Genomic DNA, 9,509 nt, shown 5'->3' on the forward strand with positions numbered 1-9,509 from the left:
AGAAGTCATGCTTGTCAACAATCCCATTCCTCTGTAACAGCCAACATGTTTGGCTAAATTAAAATGCCTTTAGATAACAGCACACACAAGGCTATGATCTTCAAACCATGTGCATGTGTGTGTCCACAGCTGAGAGTATGTACCTCAGAGCAGGGCCTGACCTGCACCGCCACCATACGGGCATGTACTGTTTGATGCTCCTTGGGGGTTCCATCATGTGGTTGGCAGGCTAGCTGATAAACAGGCCTGTCCCAGGGGAACATTGCTTTGGAAAGCAGTATTGGGGAGGGGGGATATGGTGTGTAGTGTGGAGACAGCACAGCTTCTCCAGCAGCTGAGTGGCGGTGCTGCAGATGTGAGCCTGGAAGCGACAGAAGGTATTGCCGTGCACCATGTTTATTTTCCCACCTCTCCTGGAGGAAAAGGGAGGCCCTTGATCTGGCTCCGAGCAAAACAGTTAGCTTTTGTTTCAGAAGATGAAAACCAGCGCTTGTTGAGAGGAGGGAAGAGAGAATGAAAGAGAGGGAGAGGGAAAGAGGAGGGGAGGGGGGAGAAATCCGGCAAGCAAATGTGGCATGAGGGTGGTCACTCTTGGCCCGCAATGACCTTTGACCATAGTGCTCATGATCAAGGGAAGAAGACCCCTGAGACGCTCTTTACGGCTGAACAATATAGAACTGTGGCTAGATCTAGACCACATGGGAATATATACACCTATATTCACTCATACACAGAGTCACTCACCTTCTATATCTCTGTTTTGCTTTCTTTGCTCCACCTTGTTATGTCTTTCTCTCATTTGTATGTGACTGAGTTAGAGACTGGATGCATGAAGGTGAGAGATTTTCACTGAGTCATTAGCCCTCAGGTGTCTCTTGCATTGCCAGCCAAGCTGCTTTGCATATTCCTGTGAAAAGTACACGGATTCACACTGTATCAAAATCCTTCATGAAGGTTATATCAGATGAGATAATGCAGTCTCTTTGGAGGCGGCGTTATGGGTTTTAAGTTGACCTCTACTCAAAGCTAACCAAAGCCCAGTGCATTTAATTTATGTCTTTACTTTAATAAAATACACTGTCCTACATTGCCATGATCCTCTTATGTATTGCAACGAATACCTCATATTCAATACGCTTCCTATCATTAATACCAAAATTTCCATAGAGGCATTTGTTTGAAATATGTGCAGCGGTAATATCATCCTCCCCAAGTGACCCATGCTCACGGCATATCAGAAACAGCACAGCGATTTTCCCACAGAGATTGCCGTTTCCCAGGTCATGGTGTTGCTACTCGAAACTTTAAGCTGCTCCCAACTCATGATCTCTTTCGACACTTTAGCACTATGATGTTAAAATCATAAAGGTATTTACAAAACGTGCCTCTACTCTCCCATGTATTTGTGTTGAGAAATGAGCGTGTGTAGAGTTTGTGTATATACAGTATGTGTGTGTGTGAGTGCACATGCACGTGTGATGCACCAGTGCACAGTGCATCTGCAGTTGGAGTGGTGGCAGCCTGTTAGCATTCTGGCTTGACAACTCCATCAGCCCAGTCTCAAGGTAGTTGTCAATCAAAAGACATCATTTAATCTAAGCAGTGCCGCTTTTTTCCATCAGCAAAAGCCCATGACAGCGACGCTACAGCTCTATTTTAGCAGTGTGCACAGTTGTGTTTGCAAAATGCTCGTAATTAGGGAGAAAAAGAGAAAGAGAGAGAGAGAGGGAGAGAGATAGAGAGGGGTGTGGAAAAGCAGCAACAAGTTTGGCTCCCTGTGCTCAAGGCAGTTAATTTTCAAGATTGGCATTTGAAGTGCAAGCGTGGCACAGCGATGGCATGGCGCTAAGTAACAAAAGCAGTGCTTCATTCATCCTCTTTGGAGAGACACTGCTTCATTTGCAGCTCGCTCTAATTAGATTAATGGCGTCGTGGCATACAAAGTGGGCCCACTTCACATTAGATAGCATATGAATTAGGACAAACACTTATTTCAATTCCAGCCAATGGCTTATGTATTTAGCAGAGCCCTTTATGGTGGAATGAGATGTTAATTGTCTGCCATTACCTCTAAACTGCTTGCTTGTTGTATTAATCATGTGCTAATTGATGCAGAGATAGAAACGTAGCCACGGGCTACAGAGCAGAAGAGAGAACAGGGAAAGATGGCGGATAAAGCATTATCTAGTAAACCATATGGAGATGGCGTCACTTTGAAAGCTGCCCTATATGCCCACCAGCACCACTCCTGCCGGATAATTTTTGTGGCACCGGTGCAAATTTCGCTCCCTTTCGCATGTTTGAAATTTGCTTCAAACCGACCGGTGTGGAAGTAGCAGCCAGATGCAGCGTGCAGGCACTCAACACACTTTATAGACAGATATGCTGACAGGTTTTTTACAGTGAAGCTGTGTAGTGACACACACAATCCCCCACACTATACACGTCTGGTCTACTACAGGTGGAAGATGTCAGTAAAAAGTGACACTGAAAAACATGACAGAGAACATGCAAACATGAAAAAGACAAGAGTGTGTGTGTGTGTGCGTGCGTGTGTGTGTGTGTGTGTGTGTGTGGGGGGGGGGTGTTCAGTAAGATATTTGTGAAAAAACTGAAAATCAGTTTGATTGCTGAAGAGCCAGAACTAAAAGATTCAGCATTAGCAGGATCAGTTCATTTCCATGGCAGGGAATCATCAGTCACCTATGACACACAAAGCAATGCTTGGTTTCAACATAAACAAATCTATAGGCAAAGCAGATTTTCACTTCTATTGGATCTTTAGATTAATATTAATGTGGTGAAGTTGAAATGATACACATGATATATGTGAGATCCAAATCTAAAAAGTACTTTTTTTTTAATCTTTCACAGACGATGGCATTCTGCCATTGTGCTAACATGATCTAACCACAATAACAGACATCTGCATGTAAAGGACCATATTGTGTGTTGAAATTAATTTAGCTTTCAGCAGCGTGTGAAACACAAGTAAGGATATTTAGACAAGATGATTTATACAGAAACATTAGCCAGTTTTACACAGTGGGTCAGCAATTCTTCATCACACACACACACACACACACACACACACACACACACACACACACACACACACACACACACACACTGCATGCACATGTATCTTAAAAAGATTTGCTATAAATCTACTTCTATGTAATACTACTATGCAGATAGTAGTTTGCTTTGTTTCTAACAAAAACTTTCTGTCACATCATGATGAATGTTACAGGGAGGACAAAACACACAGCAATACATTCAGGCCATGTGTATACATGCTTATTGTGGTTTATTGCAACAAATGTTTGTAACCTTCAGTTTTTAATTGGAAAAAAATAACATTTTACCTTGCCCCCCCTAAAAAAAAAAAAAAAACTCAAGTGCAATATATAAAAAATTTATACTCACATATTCCCACCTTCACAAAGGGTGTGTGGAATTTGCATGTTCTCCTTGTGTTTCTGCGGTTTCCTCCAGGAACTTCAGTTTCCTCCCCCAGTCCAAAGACATGCATTTTTGATTGGCATCTCTATACTGTCTGTAGTGTGTGAATGGGTGTGTGAGTGAGTGTGTGTGTGTGAGAGAGATGTCCTGTGATGTGTTGGCACCCCGTCCAGGATGTTCTCCGCCTTGTGCCTCGAATCCTCTGGGATAATCTTCAGATTCCCAGTGACCCTGTGTGGCATAAGCGCTACAGAAAATATATGCATGCATGGATGATATGATAGCCTCAGGGCCTTTTCTTTCAAATTCTGTGAATGGTCCATTTTATAGTTAATATTTAATGTTCTTTCAATGTCCACATTATTATTATTATTATTATTATTATTATTATTATTATTATTATTATTATTATTATTATTATTATTAGTATACTGAGTTTTGTACTTGATTATACTGTATATTACCATATGAAAGAAATGAAAGGAATATATTTGTGTAATATTTGTGTAAAACCAATTCAGATTTGGACCTTTATTTCATTTTAGTGATACTAAGAATATCGGACCCTTATTGAAGGCTCACATTTATCCTCTACCCTGAGCTGGTTTTCTTCACTCTTATCCTTGATGCAGTTAATCTGATCCTCACTGTCCTCTAGAAGCTCATTTCTTTGTTGAAGTCTGAGACGTTATATTCTACACCGAAGGTCTCAAACCTAACACTAATGAGAATCGTAAAAAAAAAAAAAAAAAAAAAAAGAAGAAGAAACTGTCATTTAAAGGTCACCTCACATCTTTTAACAAATCCTGGAAACATAACTTGTAATACAAGATCCTGAGCAAAACTTATTTAGTTGAAATGAAAGTCTTGTTTATTGTTCTTTGAGCACTAAAACTCATCGAGAACAATTTCCTTTCTGTATTTTGCAAATCCCCAGGAGCCGACATCAAACAATACACATTAGTGTTCGTACTTAATAGTGATGCTGTAAATTTACCGCACCATGACGACAGCGATCGGCAAGAGAATTCAATAAAAGATATAAAAAACAGTGCCAAAAAATACATGAAAAAAGAATTATGGCACAAAAGCACGGGCTGCATACACACTATTCAGATAGTGGCACAGCTATTTTTTTCTTCATAATCCACAGGAGCCTAATTACTAAAGCACTGCTGCTTGCTTTCAATCAGACAGAGGGGAAATGACACACTCTTTTGTTCCTTCTTCATATCACACATGATGCTCTGTCATTCTCTCTGCAACACAGAGACAAGCAGCAGCTCTCCCAGACTGCCATGTGTCCCCAGCATGGTTCACAGTGAGGGAGATGGAGCAGGACCCGTCATGGTGGCTGCACATATTTCATGCTTGCTCCTGGCCTACTTTTATCCAACTATTATTATTATTAGCAGCTTGGAGGACTTGGGTGTAGCTTAATAATCATTTAAGGCTTTGTTAAGCACTCGTCCTGCTCATCTACCCCCAATCAAAAATGCCATTCTCTATGTCTTTGTATTTATTTATTTATTTTTTTCTCAACATATTAGAACCCTGAAAATTACTGCAAGAGATGCTGTTGGATTTCCTGATGTACGTTAATGTAATCAGCAACATTTCGAAATATGTGTGTCTGGGTGTTAATAATGCTACTGTAACAGATCTGGGCTTAGATCTAGGATCAACCTCTTGGAGCTAGCATCAATCCCTCACTGTTAAAAAAAAAAGAGACTAAAATGGCTCCTGGTGGATATTCTGTTGTAGATCAGTGTGAGTTGAAGGACAGTAGTGAGGCCGCATTTTGGTATATCTCACTGAGATTCTCAGAGGAGAGACGCCTGGTGGAGCTCACAGTGTGTCTGAACCTGTGCCAGCACACCGGTGGCTTCTCTCAGCAGCAGGACAGGGGCGGCTGCTACCTGAGCACAGGAGGCCAGTGGAGATGCTAATCACACTCTGCTGCTGCAGCTGGGAACCTGCATGGCCTACTGAAGGTGTGACAAATACACACACACACAAACACACACACACGCTCAATCAGACAATGCAGCTCAGAAGGGGGCCAGCCAGTGGGCGGCAAGCGGAGGTAAGTGACCCATGGATAGCTCCATTTGAGTGTGTGTGTGTGTGTGTGAAAGTCAAGTGTGATTCTTGATCTTCCTCCATAACTCATACACGCCTAACACAAGGAAGGAGATGATTCCTAGCTCATGTCTTAATTAGATGGACCTCATGACCTATTGCATGCTAAACATTTTCTCAACTCATCATTCACAAATATTGCATCATCTCTTTCACTTTACTGTGGGTTATATTTAGGTGTTTGGACCCCCCATGACAATGAGGAGAAGAGAAGGTGGAAATTCCACCATAAACCCAATCAGAAAAACTCCACACTGGGGACCATAAATCACTGGTTTTCGGGGGCACTGGGAGGTCTGGGAAGTGCACATTTCCCCTTTATTCTTCTTAGGAAGCCCAACTCCATCCTCCTGAACCAGGGTCACCTGTGGTCATGACCTTGGAAAGAGCTTTTATGCATCTGAAACCATAGAAACCCTGAGGTGCATAAGAAACCAAACAAAGTTTCACTTCGGCCAAGCAAAGTGACTGTACTGATTTATAACTACCATCGGAATACTGAAGCAGCTGCACAAACAGAGTGTTTGGCATAACAATACCCATTCAACTGAATGATTAGACCTTGACACACAACATGAGGTTTAAAGCAGTACAACTAATTTATACATTCATTTTCAGGAGGTGATTTCAGTAGCCTGATCAGGGTCGCCGTGGATCCAGAGCCTATCCTGGGAGTACTAGGAGCAAAATAAGACTACAGACAGGACGGAAAGTCGCTCCATCACAGGTTTTGGATGATAATGATTGATAATCATTTCTAATACTACTGTGTGAATCTAATCTGTCTGTCAAGATTATTTCTATTATTTCTAATCATTTATTTGAAACATAGTGAGTATATACATTGCAATATTTCTAATATATTACATTTCAAATATCTCAGAATTTGGTTCAAAAGGAAATTGGACTTTACGCTTAAGCAAAAATCCATTCAAGATCAACTCTCAATCAACTCTCGTCAAATGAAAATCAGCAATGTCAGCTTAACACCATCCTGTCCACAGACCCTGCTTTCATTGAAAGTCTAGAAGATGTGGTGGTCTCTAGGTCAAACTGGAGAGCTCAGCAAGAACCTCCAGAGAGCTCCAGAAAACTAAAGACACAGCAAGGCCTGATGGAGCAGGCTGGGGGGCAGGTAGACTATTACTCAGAGGTCATGTTATCCCCATATCTCCATGGCCAGTTGCCCGTTTAACATCGTCAACCTTCCTTCTCACATCTGCAGCCCATACTGAGCCCTGCTACTCCCATCCCTAACACATGGCCACAGGACCACAGTACGGGGCCAGACATGCTGATAAAGGTAGACGGAGGTAGACATGTCACAACACAGCCAGGGGTACTGGATGAAGGGGCAGAGAGTCATCAGATGGGCCGGAGAAATCCGATCGCAACAGTGATAGAGTGAGAAAGACGAGAGAGTGAGAGCAAGCCTCGAGGGAACAAATCATCGCAAGGTTTGGGAGGAGTCTGTGACTTAGTGGTGACAGTAATGAGCAACACAGACAGCAATTTAACACAGCAGTCTGAATTTCTTTTAAATAAAAAAGATAAAATAATATAACGATTTGACACGGCTATCGAATTTTTATGCGGCCTACAAACCTAACCCGTATCAAATCGTAATTCAATTCAACAGAGATTTTACCCCTTAAATATTACATTTCTGTGAAGGATCATTAAAACGATTTATTGAAAACTAATAAATAATAGCACATGAATGCATTTCTTTTTAAATAGAAGCTTCTGAGTAAGATCATGTTCCACTTTTATGTATTTAGTTTTAGATATATGTGCAGGTGAAAAAAGTTGGAAGCTCATTCATATCCTTTATGACTTGTGTTCCAGTTTTAGAGCCTAACACCCATGTAGGCCATGCTAAATATGCCCAGAAATAACACCGGGCCTCCCTACTGTCTCTGAGATTGCCCACCTAGGAGCTTGGCACACGCCACAGCACACACAAAACCCAGAAGATTATACTCATATAGCATATTTCATAATGCAAAGTTCTCACTTTTCCCTTCCTCTCCTCCCACTGTCCACAGCCAGCTTCATTTTAGCTGGGCGTGAATAATTGTGACAGATTTTCCGTTCGTTTTCAGCCATCTAGTTTCCCAAGCACAGTGCCGGGTCATTGATAACACTGACACAAAGCAGTTTTTGAAACAGATTCGAGGCGTGGCAGGATATTGTGTCTGCAAAAAAGAAGAAGAAAAAAACAGAAAAACATACCTTAGCCACTTTCCCTTACCCCTGTAATTATAAAGCTGGGGCAATTATTGGGAAAGACAATCAGCACGTTCAGGTGAACGGGGACAAGGAGGCACAGAAAAAGGGAGGGATGTGGAGGAGTGTTTTCGGGATGCTGTTGCGGGCTTCTGACAATAGTCCAGGTGTAATGCGCTGCTCTGTACAGGTGACCACAAAGCCACCTAACAAGCAGGTAATTACCCCACTAAGGTAATTTGCTGAACTAAGTGCTACTTTCACTGCCTGTTGGTGTGACCATGTGCAATTAGACACAAGGCCCAACAAAGGCCCATGTGTCCCTTTCAGAACATGGACTTGGAGAACACAGACACAAAGGGTGACACTGGCACAAGGACATGTCCAAAAGGAGAGGTTGTGTCCTATGTACCTCCCCAAGGCTTTAGCTGAGTCTATGCTGCAGGTCCACGGAGCAGCAGGATCACGTAACGTTAAGAAGTCTGTAATGAGTTCCAATTTAGGACGGGAGACTATAATTAGGGACTATAATTCTCCATATGCTGTTCATGTGTTGCATGCACACCTAATCTTTCTTTCTTTCTTTCTTTCTTTCTTTCTTTCTTTCTTTCTTTCTTTCTTTCTTTCTTTCTTTCAGTAACAGTAAATAAAAAATTATGTAGTTAGAGTTCAAATAAATATGCCAACAGGACATCTGTATATCCTTTATATTCCTATATTACTTGGTAGAAAGGGTGTATCCTGTTTGTCACATACTGTACAAATCAATATGAAAAATCGCTATCATTTCAATCAACAGTATGATATTTTGTCTTCGTTTCTCATCTTTCTCAAATACAAAAGCATAAACTCTTCAATTTACTTGAGTATTTAAGGAAAAGGAAAAAAAGATACATTTGATTTATGCATATATTGATTTTTCTAAATAGACTTAAATAAATGTATATAAATATATATATATAAAATCTTCAGCCTTTTTGGAATAAGACATTATGTTTGTATGAACATTCATAATAAACTGCTTGAAACTGCTGTCTGATGAAAAAAGAAACCATGCTGACTTCCAAAAATAGCAATTAGCAACCACTTTGTTTTTTTTAAAAAGCTTTAAAAGGTAGTGATTAAAGAAAAACCTAACACAATTATAAAGTTCTCATACTTTCTTATTCCTGAAAATGGTCCATCCGCGCGCACACACACACACACACACACACACACACACACACACACACACACACACACACACACACACACACACACACACACACACACACACACAACAGAACGCAGATTTATATGAAGCTAAGTTCTGGAGATTGTCCCTTCTACCTCTAGCATGTATGCAACATATTGGCCACATACAGTGAATGAACAGTTTAGATAAAACAAAGGTTTGTGTCTGAAAACCTACAATAATTTCAATTTAGTCTGAGCACAAGGCAAATTATATCTGACAGGGACATTCAACATTATCATACAGTGACTACAAATGTTATTAGCTTGTATTAAATAACAAACCACCCTGTCTATACAATCATTGCACCAATAAAGAGATATTGAGAAATAAAAGGCCCTAATAAATGAGTTAGAACTGTCATCACCCTGACACAGTCTCTTCCTGAGGGGTAAGAGATCATTATGCTGATGCTGAGACAAATGAAAGTGTGTGTGTG

The sequence above is a fragment of the Tachysurus vachellii genome, chromosome 8, assembly GCF_030014155.1.
Source record: "Tachysurus vachellii isolate PV-2020 chromosome 8, HZAU_Pvac_v1, whole genome shotgun sequence".
NCBI classification, from domain to species: domain Eukaryota; kingdom Metazoa; phylum Chordata; class Actinopteri; order Siluriformes; family Bagridae; genus Tachysurus; species Tachysurus vachellii.